Genomic DNA, 17,301 nt, shown 5'->3' with positions numbered 1-17,301 from the left:
ATATATATATATATATATATATATATATATATATATAAATATATATACTGTATACTGTAAATATACAGTATACCTGTATACAGGTGCTGTGTTGAAGTATTCAAACCCCTTGAAGTGTAAGGAAAATGATAAATGTTTAAAAAAATTTTGACAACAAAAATTTCTAAAGGTTTGATGTACATTTGTTTTCAGCCCCCCAATGCATAGTATAATTGCGGCTGCAAGTCTTTTGAGGTATGTCTTTACCGGCTTTGCACATTCAAAGAGTGAAAATTTTGCCCAATTTTCTTTGCAAAGTAGCTCAAGCTCTGTCAAATTGGATGGAAAGCATCTGTAAACAGCAATTTTTAAGCCTTGGCACAGATTCTCAACTGGATGTAGGTCTTGACTTTGACTGGGCCATTTAAACAAATGAATATGCTTTGACCTGAAGCATTCCACTGTACACTGTACTGTAACTCTGGCTGTATTTTTATGGTCATTGTCCTGCTGGAATGTAAACCTCCACCCCAGTTTCAAGTCTTTTGCAGACTGTGACAGGTTTTCTTTTGAGGTTATTCTGTATTTGGCACTAAAATCATTTTTAGTGCCAAATACAAGACAATCTTAAAACTTATGTCCCGTCAAGTCTGACCAGCTTCCCTGTCCCTGGCTGGAGCCTTTTTATTGCTTCTCTAATTAACCCTAACCTTCCAGTTCAGATGGACGGCCATGATTTTGGTAGGTTTTCAGTGTGCCATTCTCTTTTTATTTTCAGGAGATGGTGGATCGTTCAGTGCTTCGTAAGATGTTGAGATAAGTTTGGGAAAAATTTTTTTACAACCTAAAAACATATAACAATGCTTTTAATTTCTTCACAACTTTATCCCAATTTATCATTTTTCCTCCATTTAACAATTATCTGCTACTTTGTGTTGGTCTATTACATAAAATCCCAGTAAAATACAGTTCAACACAAATATAAATATATATCACTCATTTACTCATCGTCTATATTTATACAATATGTGTGTTTACATATTTAGATACCTAAGTAGAGATGTGCTACAAATGTCAACCTCAAACAAAACACCAAAACCACACTATTTAAATCTCTATGACATGCACTGTAGAACATCTTAAATCTACAGATTATGCGTGAAATGTGTTTTAGCATTTTTGTTAGAGACACATATTCATGCAATTCGTGCACATGTGTTCCGGGGGGAACCGGGTGCACAGGAACATGTTGGAGGTTTGCTATCTATTTTTAAAGTCTCTGATTTTGTATCCAAAAAAGAATTATTGTGCTATTTTTCTAATGTTAGTATGTTAGATATGCGAAGGGGATCACCGCAACGGTTGGTTTTAAGGTGTTAAATGTGACAATTAAAAAAATTATAATTTAATACAACTGCACATTCCAACGATCTTCTCTGACTTTAATATGCTGTATATTACAGGTTTATATTAATGCATTCATTCTTATACATTATTGATTCAATTGTAACAGCTCATCCACAGCAAAGACTTCACAAACCGGATTAAAAACAACAACAACAATGTAACTGTTGATATTTAGTGAGATGTTTATGTGCCATAAATGGAAGGAGTCTCCACTATCAGGGCTTTGTAACAGTCAGACGAAAAAAAAATTGACTTTAGGTTTTAGAAAAAAAAGGAGCTGGTGACTTGTGGACCTTACACAACAATAGCATAACTGTTAAAGGTTAAAAATCATTGTGAGATATTGTTTATTAATACATTCAAAATTGTTAAATTACAAATCACTGTGGTGTGAAAGGAATGACACAGTTCATTGTGCACTGTAATGAGAAAATAATGAGCTTCCACCAGTGTTGGGTGTAATGCGTTACAAACTAGCGTGTTACATTTACATTTACATTTAGGCATTTGGCAGACACTCTTATCCAGAGCAACTTACATTTTTTTTTTTTTTTTATCTCATTACACATCTGAGCAGTTGAGGGTTGAGGGCCTTGCTCAAGGGCCCAACAGTGGCAACTTGGTGGTTGTGGGATTTGAACCTGGGATCTTCCGAACCGTAGTCCAATGCCCAATGTCCAATGTCCAAGTCCAATGTGGTCCAATGCCTTAACCACTGAGTTAACCACTGTGTTAGAGTACTTGGATTACTTTTTTAATGTAATCTAAGTAATCTAAGGCATTTAAGTACTTAGTTGTTCAGTCAAAATGTAATTCCTTATTTAGACAATTTATGTAATCCGTGAGCCAGACCGACATTCCCAATCCCATAGTGTGTGTGTGAAAGTCGTCTTACAAGCCCCGCCCCCCTCCATTATTCCTGTTGTTATACCCTTATCTCACCTATGTGGTTTGACCATGCTAGGACTGACAGATAGAAAGATGGAAACCTAATCACAGCGCCAAAACTCGCGATGAATCATGATGAACTGTACTTATGGCTACTGCGCGATACCGCGTAGGTGAGATAGGGGTTTTAGTAGTTAACAGATTATGAACCAAACTTCGCTGAGTGATGATGGTAGAATAATTATAATGGTCTTGACTGAAGCAACATGCATAAGAGTTCGCAAAGGAGTTTTCATTTTCTGCAATGGAAAAGTACTCTAGTAACTAGTTACTTATACTAGAAAGTAACACCGTAATGTAACTGATTACTTTTTAATGACAGTTATTTTGTAACTTTAAAAAGTAACGTTCCCCAACACTGGCGTCCACTGGGAAATATCAACTCTGTTTCATTACTTTTTCCTATGGTTTATTATTTTTCTTTAACAGCACAGCTGTGTGTAATTCCTTATTTATACACTGAGATTCAAGTGTGAAACTTTCTTAATGGAGAATTTGACAAGGGAGTTTACAACATGCGACCAATCAGCAACTTCGAATCACGTTACAGTGAAATCACATGTTCATTAGAGCCATTACAAACACTAATTATAATCAGTCATTTTTGTATTCTTTTTCTACTTTTCTGCAATTTAATTTAAACAGAGGCAGAAATGTTTTTTTTTTTAATCCATTAAATTTATCAAATGTAATATTTTCACTCCTTTAAATCAGTATTCTGCATATAATGTCCCCACTGAGCGCCTCTACATTACCGCAGTTTAATTTTCCATCGTATTATAAATATATTACGTGGCCCATGTATAAAAAAAAAAAAACTTCCTTGTTATATCCGGCTTTAAAAGTTTTTAAAGTGTCTACGATGTACACATTCATAATCCTCAAAAAATGTAACGCTCACAGTCAGAAATCACATTCCACAGCTAGAGCTGAGCTAATGCGAGTCTTCAGGCTACGGCGAGCTTTATGTCGACTTTTATGACTTTTTTATGGCCATGATTCTCTATTCTGTCTCTAACTGAATATTAGCATTAGCAAAAGTTCTTCCACCATCACACTGAACATCGATTTCTCGCTGCATGAGTGATAAATACACATGAATTTCCTCCCAAACATTTCTCACTCTGGTATATTTTCTCAGAACTTGAGTCATCGGTTCTCAGAATAAGGGCTATTATTACCAAATGACACTATTATATAAATGGCTCTAAACAGCTTTCCATGTTTCTGCTAGCACGGCTAATCTCGCCAGGGCACCGACTCATCAGAGTTATTCCACAGTTTCTAACAGTCCATATTCCGAGGTATAATATTGCCAGATGAATAACTGTTCAAATAAGTGCAAATGCTTCCTATCACAAGCAAATTCAAAACAAACAAATGGAAAAAAAAAGTCATTAACACAGTATGGTTGTGGTCCAAAAGAATACAGGCTGGACCAAGGCGACTTGGAAGGGACTTTACTCCAAATGGAAGGAGGTATATTACAAATAGGAGGGGCAAAGCTCCAAATGGGAAGGATCTTCCTTCCAAATGGAATTGTTAACTTAGATTGAGAGGGGGTTTATTGCAAATAAATGGGATTTTATTTCGGATTGGTGGAATTTAACCTTCTAATGCAGTGGACTCCAAACAGAAGGAACTTTAACTTCATATGGGAGGGACATAAGTCTAAATCTGAGGTGCTTGACTCTTAAGTCTATAAATGAAATAACTTAACTACCGTTTAAAAGTTTGCGATCACTTTCTAACTCCAGAGTCGTTTCTGGGGTTAGGGTTTTATTTCTTTCTACATTGTTAAACAATGCTGAAAACATCCAAAATCTGCAATAATCTCCTTTGAACAGTTGATGTTGAGATGTATCTGCTACTCATCATCTGTAAAGCCTTCATAACAGCTCTAACCTGAAGTGCGATTAATTAGTGAAATTATTTTTGAGGCTGGTAACTCCAAATGAAAAGTGAGTTCGTTTTGGTGTTGCTTTCTTGAGAGCTAGTTAAATCATGGTGCTTGACTGGTTTTGCAAATGCACATTCTTGCAAGAACTATTCCAGAACGACTGACCTCCATGTCTTAAAATAACAGCTGACAGCTGTTGTTGTTATTACATAATTACCTATTACCATATGTGTTATTTCATAGTTTTGAAATCCCCAGTATTGTTGTAGAATGTAGAAAATAAATCAGTAAATAACTAAATCACACCAAAAAAATAAAAAGATTTGTTTTTTCTTTTTGAGTAGTAGTGTACTCCAGACGCAAGGGAATTAACTACAAATGAAAGGGAATACCAAGTGCGAGGAATACCAAGTGGGAGGACGTTAAGTTTAAATGGAAAATATAACTAGAGAATATAAGGATCTTAAAGGCAAATAAGAATGATTTCCAACTCCAAATGGCAGGGCTTAACTACAAATGGGAGGGGCTTAGGTAAAAATGGGAGGGACCACACCTTAAATGGGAGTGCAAATGGAAAGTACTTCCCGTTAAATTGGAGGGACTTTATTCAAAATAGGTGGAACTTAACACCAAATGGGAGGAGCATAACACAAAATAAGAGGGACGTCACTCAAAACGGCAGGGGCCCTTGCTCTAAATGGGTCGGATTTATGTGTGAATAGTAAGTACATCCAGCATCAAAGACAGCTTTTCATCAAGAGCTAGTGATCCATACAGGGGGCCGTTGTCCCATTTGGCAGCATTTCAGTATGCCGTTGTACCCTTCTCATGCCTCCAGCAATGTTTTGTCAGAAATCAGCTCTATTATTCCATTATTAACTTGTAAAACGTTAGCATGGATTCCAGCCATAAGGGAACGGCACAGAGAGCAGACTTCTTTTATTGGAACTCATTGATCACCGACCTGATTGCAGAGAAGCTGTCGAGTGTGTCCTTAGGGGGAGACATCCACAGACAGCTTGACGTTTTTTTTTTTTTTTTTTTTTGGTTCACATCCTCTCTCACACTTCAGCCAGTAGCACGTCCAAACAGAATTAGCATGGAGACTCACTGAAATGCCTATTAACTTAGAGAATCGAGTTGAAGAAAACAGCTTATTCTGGCTGGAGTGAAACGAGATGGCATGAGTAGGACTCGGTGTTCTTCTTGTGTGCGCCGGTAATTGGATCAGGATTTTACTTCAGGGTGTGCTGTTACAGGAAAACAATCAAAAACGCTTCGCTGTCATGTTCGTGTGGTTAAAGAACCAGCTTTGTTATTGTGGTCTGTGCCTTTCTTTATAATCCCGTTGGTGTTAGACTCAAACATGCACCATCTTAAGGTGACAGATTCCTTCACTCGTCTTTTGTCGCAGTGTTTCTCCTCTCTCTCTCTCTCTCTCTCTCTCTCGCTCTTGCTCTCATGTGTGTGTTTTCAGAGGTAATCACCTCCAGAAATGACTTTTTCCCCTTATATCTGTTTTCTCCTGCAGCATTCATTTTTCCCCCCCATCAGGAAACGGAAAGAGATTTTCATTTAAGACCACGAGTCGTGTTGCGTTTCGTCTCTGCTCCAGCTGTCCTGATTGAAATGCTGAATTCCTGCCATCTCTTCTCCATCCATCACGCCTTCTCTTCATACCTCTGTCACATCACAATTTTCTCTCATGCCTGCACCTCATGCCTTCTACACAATTTCTCCATCCACTCATAGCATCTTCATCCCCCATCATGTCTTTCCTTCTTTCACTGTAATGTCTTCTCGTGATCCTTTTGTCATGTATTCCCTTTAGCCCTAATCGTGTCTTCTTCATCCCTTCATCCTCTGCCCGAAAACATCTATGACTCAGGGCAATGGAGGAAAAGAACAGTAAGGCTGATGGATGGATAGACGGATGGACATAAATAGAGAGGAATAGATAGACAGATTAAAAACCAGGTAGACAGACAGATGTATATGTAGGAAATGAGATAAAAGAAACAGGTGAACGGAGGTGAAGACAGACATCCAAATGGAAAGATAGACAAAAAGACAGATGCATGCAGAGACAGACTAAAAGAAAGAACAAGGAATGAGAAGATGGATGGACTGTTGGACAGACAGTCAGAAAGACAGGAAAGGCAAAGGTAAACCAGGTGGACAGTCAGACAGAGAGACTGGGATAGAAATACAGGGATGGACAATGAGAACAGTAGGAAATGAACAGTAGGATAGAAAGATGCACAGATGAATGGTCAAACAAAAAGGGACAGAAGAAAGGACTGATTAACAGACAGAAAGATATATGGACAGAGAATAAGGACGGAGAGAAAGACACAAAGATCAATGGGCGGACAAATTCAGATAGATAGAAAAGATAGACGAGAAAAAGATCAGGAGACATATGGATAGACAGAGAGACAGGGATGGACAGATAGAAAGAAAATAGACAATGGATGAAAGGATGGACAAACAGAAAGTGGGGCAATAAATAGCTTGATAAAAGTGGTGAGAGACAGACTGAAAGAAGCACAGGAAGAGAGACAAACACATGTGCGAATAAACACGTGATGATGGGTATCTCCCCATCTCTCAACCATCTTTATCTCCATCCTGATATCTCTCTGTCTCCTGCTCATGGACGAGAATCACTATTAAGTCTCTCTCTCTCTCTCTCAATCTCTGTCTCAAATCATCTGAAATTACAGTGCTCATTTATCATATTGATGAGATGTCATGCTGACACACACACACACACACACACACACACAGCATTACATTTGTCCCCTAAGCGTGCAGATGCTAAAAGAGTTGATTAGCAGATTAGCAGCAGCTGTAAAATCAGTTATGCTAATTGGTCCTGGTGATAAATGACTGTGTGTTTGAGTGTCACTATCACCATGCGTCCCGGTTACAGAGCGACGGCGCAACCAAAGTCACGCGTCCAAATGCGTCCAATCTCACAAAAACACATAACCAAAGTGACATCAGACTGGAGCTCCTTCATTCCTGCAGGATTTAATGACTGTTTAATGAAACCTGGTGTGAGACAACAGGGGGGAGAGAGAGAGAGAGAGACAAAGAGAGTCTCACAGAAAGGCAATGGATTTAGAGAGAGAAAGAAAAACAGATGAAGAGTGACTAAGAGAGAGAGAGAGACAAGATAGATAGAAACAGACAGGCAAAAAGAGAAAGACATACAGAAACAAAGGGACAGACAAAATCAGGGATAAAGATTAAAAAAAGAGACAGTCATCATCTCAGTAGCGAATAGGGGGAGGAGGAGAGTGTGTATGGATTGGGAGACGTCCACTGTGATGATGATAGTGAAGTGTTTGTGGTGGTGTTCAAGATTGAACTGATCCTCATTCACCCCTTGACTACAGACTACTAAGTGCACATCAGTCCTCTCTCTGTCTCCTTCTCTCTCTATATGTATGTGTGTGTGTGTGTGTGTGTGTGTGAGAAAGAGAGAGAGTTATTTTTAAACCCTCGTCATCAGGCTGGTCTTATGCTGACCTCATCCTTTGCCCTAAAACCTCAGTGTGTATCAGACGGGATCAGACTCTGACTGGAGGAAGGAAGTATGAGTTTAAAATTGGTACCCTTGACCCCCGACACATGCGGTTATTCACTTACATCTACAGTATACACTTACACACTTTCATGCTTATACTCTTATACATTTATACACTTATGGCTTATACAGTTATTCACTTATGAACATCTATACACACATATATTAATACCCTTGTACACTTATACATTTATACACGTTTATGCATTTATACTTTTATAAACCTATATGTTTATAAATGTAAATACTAATAAGCTTGTACATTTCTACACATGTACTTTTATGCTTATACTGTATGCCTATACATTTATAAATGTATGTACTTATACAGCTATACACGTAGATGCTCACGTATTTATACATATATACACATTAGAGCTGACACAGTACATTTGTAAACTTATACACCTATATGCTTATACTGTACGCTTACACACTTGTACAATTACACACTCTAATGCTTATACACTTGTAGACTTATATGCTTGTATGCTTATTCAGTTATAAGCTAGTACATGGGACTTCAATCACTCCCCCAAAGGGCTGGTGTGGCTGCAGGCTTTTATTTCAACTAAGCAGAAGATGCACCTGATTCCGCCAGTTTAATCAGTTCATTGTAGTCTCCAGTCAGCTATCAAGCCAGCCTCTGCTTTGGCTATAATGAAAGCCTGCAGTCACACCGGGCCTTTGCGGAGATGATTACAGACACCTGCAAGAGCATCTAGCATCGTGAAGCGTTTCCTGGTCTGTGGAGCGCTTAAAGGCTTCATTTTGCAAAAAAGAGAGAGAAAGCAAAAAGAGAAACCCAGGGAGATGGAAACAGAGACAGAGGGACAACAAACACATAGAGAAAAGGAAAAAGAAATACAGGAAACAAAGAAGAGACACATATAGAGAGTGAAATAGTAAGAGAAACAAGAAGAAAAAACAAGCGAGATTGAAGCAAGAAGAGAGAGACAAAAGGAGCGACATGGATAGAGAGAGATGGACAAAGAGATTGACGAAGAGAAAGACATACATAGTGACAAATAGAGAAAGGAGAAATCCAGAGAGATGGAGAGATATACAAAGGCGCATAGAGAAATAGGGGGGCAGAAAGAGAGAAAGAAACACACAAATGCAGAGAGATCAGAACACAAAAGAACCGAGAGAGAGAGAGAGACAGGTGGGATACATGCAGAGAGACAGGGACATTGAGAGAGATACAAAATAAGAGAAAGGGAATGGAGAACTGGAGGAACAGAAAGAGAGAAATATCATTTAGGAAGTACAGAAAGAACAGAGGGAAAGACAAATAAGGAGAAATAGAGACAGAAAGACAAAGACAGAGCCATGCCAAAACCAGAGACAGATAGCGAGAAAGAGAGACAGAGAGTTTCATTAATCTGGTATCTGGATAAAAAAAAAAAAAGAAATATTGCTGTAGTTTTTCGGGTTTTCCCTTTGATGTTCCTCCTGAGAGGGTCAGTGCAGAACCCCGTGCCAGAAGTGCACAGGTAGGAGCTTTAAAAACCCTGTGTCTCTACAATCGGAGGTAGCAGTTTAGCGAGGTGCTACAGGCTACATTATATTCCATTCACGCCCACTTGAAGTGGAAAATCTGTTTAACAATCCGTTAAATCGAGGAACAGTCACATTTTAACCCGATTAACCTGATTACAGTGTATCTGATTTAATAATCAATTGGATTGGATACGGAATGCTTTCAAAGGATGAGGTCAAGTGTTTGACGTTTGTTCTTTCAGGCTGTCATAAATAAAAAAAAAAAATCACACAGAGATTAGTTGAGATTTTAAAAGTGGTGCATTTCACCCCCGGTATGTGGGACCGAAGTGTGAGGGTGATGAGGCGTGTACAGAGACGTGGGGGCGTTTCCTCGGGGCAGATAAAGATCAGGCGTCACACTAATGTAGATGTCAGATGGGTCGTGTCTCATTTCACCAGCGCAGAGGGAGCATCTCATGAAATAAACATCATCACGTCATGAATCTCTGCTCGACTAGAAGTGTCCTTCCTGTCACAGTGAATTAGAGGCTGAAATTATGAGCTGTACAGTACCGTAATCTCCATGTCTGCTATTCATCCGGACAAAGGCGGCGGTCAGAAGTTTCACTTTGTTTTTACATCGTGTCCTTGTTTACACTGAGTGCAATTTTCGGTATCAGTTACTTCATGGATATATGGACATTGGATAGTTAGTGCAGTGATTAATATCAGGTTTAATAGTTTTATTTTTTCAGTTCAGCTAGTTATTTAACCCTAACTGATGCAGTGAGTAGCTTATAATTTAATAAACAACCATATCAGAAACATATCCTGCGGGAGGTCATGGCAAATGTTTGTTTCAGAAGGATCAAATTATTGTCCTGCATCAAGCAAAGAAAACAACTAAGAAGATTGTTAAAACTACAAAAATTAGAGATAAAAACTGTATATTTTTTTTTTGTGGGGGGGGGGGGGGGGGGGTTTGGGGGGGAATTTCTTCCTAATTTAGTCGTGTCCAATTCCTCCCCCTCACTAGGGGGCTCTCACATTAAGGCTACTACTACCACTCAGTCGGGAGGGCTGAAGACTGTCACGTGTTTCCTCCGAACCACGTGACGCCAGCCAACTGCATCTTTTCGCGTCTTTTTGAACTGCTCGCTCACAGACCGTTGAGGGGCGGCGTAACACACTCGGAGGACTCCTTCCACGTGTGTGAGCTCACAGACGACACTGATTGGCTATATAGCCGTGATTAATGTAAGTACCTCTCATCCCTCCCCTCTGAGAGAGCTCGGCCAATCAGCTCTCTCTAGACCTCCGGCTGTGAGAGGTAACAGCATCACCCGGGAATCGAACCAGCAATCTCCGTATGATAGGATGAGCGCTTTACCACTGCGCCACTCGGAGGCGTAAAACCTATTATTAAAATCTGAAGGGATAGTGGTGAACCATTATATTTGAGAAAATTGGTCGTTGGGTCTTTTTCCCTAATTAAGTCAATTAAGTTCAGAAAAAAAATACACAGATTTGGTAGACAGCATAAAGAATGGACTGGAATGGATTGGAAATGAAGTAATGAGTTTAATGAGTCCAGATTTCCCCTGTTCCAGAATGATATTGTATGCTATTGTACAAGCCTCTGGAGGCAGCGTTATGATTTGGTGTTACTTTAGTTGATCAGGTCTAGGTTCAGCAATGTTATGTGCCCAAAAAATCAGGTCAGCTGATGACCTAAATGAACTAAATGACCAGTTTTTTAATGACCATCATTCATTTTTTTTCTTCCCTAATGGCACAGGCATATTCCAAGATAATGATGCCAGGATTCATCAGGCTCAAATTGTGAAAGAGTGGTTCAAGACATTTTCACACATGGATTAGACACCATGGTGTCTAAGCCTTAAACCCATTGAGAATCGTTGAGATGTTCTGGAGAAGACTCTCTGCAGCGGTGTGACTCTCCTATTAGTTCTGGGAGAGAAATTAATGCCTCTAAGGATGGAAATAAAATTTGTGACATTGCATAAGGTAATCGAAATGATGCCACAGCGAATGGCTCAGGACCAGGTTGTTCACTGTTACCCCTTTTCCACTGCTCTGGTTCCTGTGCCGGTTCTGCGGCGGTTGCCAAATTTAAAACCAGTGCCGCGCTTTTCCACAGAAAAAAATTGGTGCCGGTGCCCTAAAATAAGCACCGAACCGGCCCCTAAACTCTGCTGGTCTAGTCGCTAGAACTCGTGATGTCACGAGCGGTGGGCGGAGTTATGGGGAGCGGAAACCCAAAGTTCGTTAATGTGGAGTACGGACGAAACAAAAGCGCTTTTAGCAATTTGGGGAGATTCAGCAGAAATTGGAAAGTGCTTTAAGAAAAAAAAAGTGTATGAGGAAATAAGAGAAGAACTAATAGTCGCAGGCTTCACACGAACAACCGACCAAATAGTGAATAAGCTAAAAAAACTGAAGAAAGACGACAGGGATAAAAAGAAGGGGCTGTGTAAAAGTGGCAGCGGTGGCGGTGCAAAAGATTTAGCTGCCTTTGGATACTGAAATACATTTTCATAGTTTGGAGAATAACCAGTAAACTGACTTCGGCCATGTTCGTTACTGTTTAGTGGGCGTGGCCTGTGACGTATTATCATGCAGCTCCCGCTGAGCTCCTGTCTAGTGTAAATGCGGGCCGGTTCTCAGTGGTTCCCAGTCCCGGCACCTGGCACCAGCACCAGTGTAGTGAAAATGCGATATGTGTGTTGAGATTGAAAAAAATCGTACAAATATAAATTTACAAGCACTGAAATTCTCTGCAAAAAAATCAAAATGTGTGTGTGTGTGTGTGTGTGTGTGTGTGTGCATACAGGTGCTTCAGGGCAGGAAGGTTGATCTAAAGTGTGCCGTCACTCAGCTTTTCTCTCTCTCTCATATGGCGTGAATTATTGGCAAGAACAAATGAGGGGTCTGCTACAAGGCATCTGCTTTACCTCAAGCGTATGTGTGTGTGTGTGTGTGTGAATACTTTTCTTGGGGAACTTAAAACCTAAACATTAATATAAAAAGAGAGCAGGATGGAGAGAGAGAGATGAGACAGAAAAACAGTAGATGGATTGAGAAAGACAGAGAGAGATGTATGGACAGAGAGAAGAGACAGAATCACAGATTGACAGGTGGGCAAGATATAAAAAAAACAGACATGAACAGAAATGATGAAAACAGATAGAAAAACATTAAGAAAGATGAATGGAAATTGAATAGAAATAAAAAGACACTGTGAGAAAGACAGATGAAAAGAAAGAAGATAATTAAGATGGATTGAGAGGGATACAGACAGAAAGAGAGACAGACAGACAATAAATAAATAATTGACTGTTTGTGTTGAATGTGTATAAACGGATTATTTTGTTTTTAATGACATCAATTAGTAAGATAAACAGGGGAAAAGTCTCTCTCTCTTTTCCTCTCTCTCACACACGCTCAAACACACACACACACACACGCACACACACACAGTGAGACAGCTGTCGTTTTGGCCGGAGTTCATCATCCGTCCATGAATTTATTTGTGCAGTTTGATCTGCATTTTTCTCCTGATGACATCTCACATATGGTACATACACACACGCACAGACACGCCAAACACACGCACAGTGAGACAGCTGTCGTTCTGGCCTCCGTTCATAATCCGGCCATGATTTTAGTCCTTTAGTTTGATCTACATTTGTCTCCAGATGACATCTTGCATATGGTACACACACACACACAGAGTGTGTATGGTGACCATCCAAAGGAACACACACATACACTGAATGTTAATGAGAGGCTCTGAACCAAAGCCTTTATGGCTCTGAATGATGTTAGAGGTTATACTGAGGAGGTTTATTACGAAAGGATAAAATGTCTCACAAGCCATCAGCAAACTGCCCATAAACCTTTAGCAAACTGATCCCAAGCTGACCCCAAATGTCCACCAACCTGCCCAGAGACCATCCTCAAACTGCCCCAAACCATTACCAAACTAACACCAAAATCGCACAAAACCATCAGCAAACCTACCTGTCAGGTAACTACCACCAAACAGCAACCAACCTGTCCCAGATTGTCATAAAATTACCTCCAAACTGTCAGCAAACTGCCACCAATGATGTATGAATTGGAACAGCAAAGCTGGCACCAAACTGCCATCATCAAACAGTGACCAAACCCCAGACCATCAAAAAACTAGCACCAAACTACCCACAAGTCATCATCAAACTACCCCCAAACAGTGACTGAACTGCTCCTAGACAATCACCAGACAGCCCCAAACCATCACCAAAGTACAGCAAACGTCCCAAAAGCCATCATTAAACGACATCCATCTGCCAGCCCAACTCATCCCAAACAGTGACTGATCTGTCCCAGATCTTCATTAAACTACTCCGAGGCATAACCAATATGTACAGTACCAAACTGCCCCCAGTCCTACAAAATGCCCCAAGTTGTCAGCAAACTGCCACCAATTATGTTTGAATTGCCCCAAATTATTACTAAACAGCCACAAACTGTCCACAAGCCATCAGCAAACTGCCCATGAGCCATCATCAAGCTGCTGCCAAACTGATAGCAAACTGCCACCCAGATGACGGAATTGGCCCCAGCCCATCATCAAACAACCCCAAACAAACACCAATATTCGATAAATTGCTCATAAACCAAAATCGACCCCAAACAATGACTGACCTTGTCCCCAGATCAGCATTAAACTTCCCCTAAGTCACCACCAAAATGTACAACTGTCCTCTTAGGTTATAAAACTGCCCAAAACTGTTCCCAAACTGTCGTTAACTAATTTTCTTACACTATCTTTCAACTTTTCCCATACCTTCACCAAACTATAACAAATTGCAACCAAACAATAAAAATAAATGTCCTAAATGGTAACCTATCTGACACCCAAACCCTTACCAAACAACTTCAAATTGTCCCCACATTGTCTCAAACTGTTCCCACTAAAATATTCTGCAACTGTTTCCACACTATCCCTTAAATTGTTTTACAACTGCTTTCAGATCTGCCCCAAAACCTGCCCCTAAGCTGCCCCTGCAAAGTTTCCAAATTGCCCCATGGCACTGTATAAACAAGTGTGATGGTCTACATGTGCTGGTGAGCTGCAGTGTTGGCTTTAACACTCTCTCCTCTAACAGTTGGCAGGGAATCAGCTCTGTGATACCATCTGCTCACACACCTGCTATGCTCATGGAATTATACCCAATGGTGTGTGTGTGTGTGTGTACGTGTGTGTGTGTGTGTGTGTGTGTGTAATACAAAAACAGTAGAACCTGCTGCTTTTATTTTTTCACTTATCACTCTAATGGCAATCAGGTAGATGAGCGGTGAGCAGCATTTAGTCAGAGAGCAGACATTTCACAGGAACAGTGTAACAAAACAAAATAAATTCAATTAAATCACAGCCAAATGATAAGGACATTTTTAATTATTTATTCCTTCATTCATTTTCCATACCGCTTAACCAGTGTGGGGTCGCGGGAGCTCAGGGCACAAGGCAGGGGATACCCTGGATGGGGTGCCAATACATCACAGGGCACAAACAGACGCACACATACACTGCACGCAATTTAAAAACACCAATTAGCATACAATGCAAGTTTTTTTTTTTTTTATAAAAAAAACAAGAGCATATATTAATTGATGAACAATGTCATCCAAGCCTCCTGCAAAATTTTCAACATAATCGAAAGACAAATCAACTGCTGTAGGTTCTCAGCCTCACATTCCTTGGCTTTTACGTTCTCACAATAATTGTACTCAAAGTATTGTTTTTGAGGCCTTGTGTTCCCAAATTTTAGTTTTTTCGCAGTTGTTGGAGTCTCCAAAGGCCTCATGTTGCTGAAGTCTTGTGTGCTTAAAGTTTTGTGTTCCCTGTCTGATGTTCCCAGGGGCCCTGTATTCCAAAAGTCTTGTGTTTCCATTGGCCTTGTGCTCCAAAAGTCTTGTATTCCCAAATTGTTTAGTTTTGATTGTCTGAGGTGCCCAGGTGCCCTATGTCCCCAAGATCTTTTGTCCACAAAAGGTCAGAGGCTCCCAGATTGCTTTTATTCCTTTGTTCTTGTGTTCCCAGGGACTCTGTGCTGACAAGGCCTTGTGTTTTTAAAGTCTAAGGTTCCCAGTGGCCCGCAAATTCAAAGTTGTTTTCCACAGGTCTGGTACTCAAAGACTGTGTGCCCAAACTCTCACTTTCCTAAAGTTCCTAATGTTCCCCAGGGCCTGTCTTCCTGGGACTTGGGTATGAATTTTTGTGTTCTATCCATAAGTCTTATGTTTTCAGGGATTGGAATTCTCCAAGTCCAGCTTTCTCAGCACTGCAGGTGATCAGTGGCATCCCAGACCTCAGGGTTCTGGACTCTATTTTCCCAATTTCATTTTGAAGGTAATCCCAGCGCACTAGAATCAGACTGGCGCTTGATTCTGATCATTATAAAAGCCTGGCTGGCTGCTGCAGAAAAATATTATGAAGTCCACCACTGGAAGGAGGTAAAGATTAAAAAAATCCTTAAAGTGTTTGTGTGTGTGTGTGTGTGTGTGTGTGTGTGTGTGTGTGTGTGGTTTGTGATATGTAAAGTCCTTATTGAACTAAAGGGATTTGAAACAATATTAAAATGTGCTGAAGTTTACACTTTCTCCTTCTTTCATTTTGGGGTTTCATTTAGTTTTATAATGAAAAATAAACCAGCTAAATAAATAAACACATTTTGAAGTAATAAAGCTTCAGCCGTATAGCCACTTTCCACAAAGTCTCATTTATTCCAGCTAATCTCACAATTGTAAGTTTTTCATCCTTGGTGAGTTCACACCAAATGCTCAGCTTGTATGTATGTGTATGTGTATGTGTGTTTGTGTGTGTGTGTGTGTGTGTGTGTGTGTGTGTGTGTGTGTGTTCATTTCATGTGCTTGTTCTGAGTAAATGGTGCAAATAGTACATTATTATTCTGCCTTGTTGTGCCCAGTTTAAACGGTGAATGCTGTGCTTTGTTCTGGGGAATTAATCCAGTATGTGTTTAAAAGTGTATAAATATTCAGTATAATTGAAAGAAAGGAGAACCTCGCAGAGACAGGAATGCGCGCTCTATTTGTTTTCATTCACATCGTAGAGTTCTGATCTCACCATCGTGTCAATAATTTGTGAAGTACAAAAATTATATACGAATCAGTGCCCGAATGTTCCGTCTGTACAGAGCTGCTTTTAAATGATGTAAAATGTGTGTAGCTCCCAGCTCTCAGCTCATACATATTTCAGCACACACGAACTCTCCACAGAATGAACAGCTCCATCCTAACACAAATCTTTGTAACCACTTTCAAGTGCTTCTTCTCTACCCAGCATGCAGTTCATGCTAACATTAAATACATCAGTCTGATACAGTGATTAGCCAAGTATTTATGGACATCATTGCCGACGCTTATGATGCTGCTGTTATAGCACAGTTTGTGGCTTTACAGTATATACAAATACTCACACGTCACAGCCATGGTTGCCAGTTCTGCTTATAATACACATTTTTTTTTTTTTTTTTTACGGGTTGCATTTTTTTTTAGCTTGTTTTAAATATATGGTTTTCTTTTCCCCAAATACATAGTTTGGACCAGACTACACAGCCTCGCACTAATTCAGTACTGTGAACTCCCCCAGTGTGACCTGCAGAGAGCATGTATAGAGATCCCGTTCCCCAGAAAAAAAGTGAGCAATTCTGGAGTCCTTGCAAGAACAGTATTAAGCGCATTTGTGTAACCCATCAAGCACTATGGTGACACTGGCTCTCATGAAGACCAATCCATTAAAGCAAGACCAAAACTTACCTCTGCTGCAGAAGTTAATTGAATTGAATTCTATTTTATTTGTATAGTCATTGTCGAATGAATTAAAATGATTAGATAATCCCTGATGACCAAGCTAAGGATGATGGTGGCGAGATGGGTGTAGGAAGAAACCTTGTGAGGA

General features: G+C 39.9%; 1 protein-coding gene across 1 annotated transcript in view; it reads left to right on the top strand.

Annotated features, from left to right (window-relative positions):
- grid1a (glutamate receptor, ionotropic, delta 1a) overlaps window positions 1-17,301 on the top strand; it is a 229,591-nt gene that overhangs the window by 52,511 nt on the left and 159,779 nt on the right. The window lies entirely within an intron of this gene.

The sequence above is a fragment of the Clarias gariepinus genome, chromosome 13 (genome assembly GCF_024256425.1).
Source record: "Clarias gariepinus isolate MV-2021 ecotype Netherlands chromosome 13, CGAR_prim_01v2, whole genome shotgun sequence".
NCBI lineage: Eukaryota > Metazoa > Chordata > Actinopteri > Siluriformes > Clariidae > Clarias > Clarias gariepinus.
Note: the sequence above shows the minus strand (reverse complement) of the source record. Positions and strands in the feature narration are given on the sequence as shown.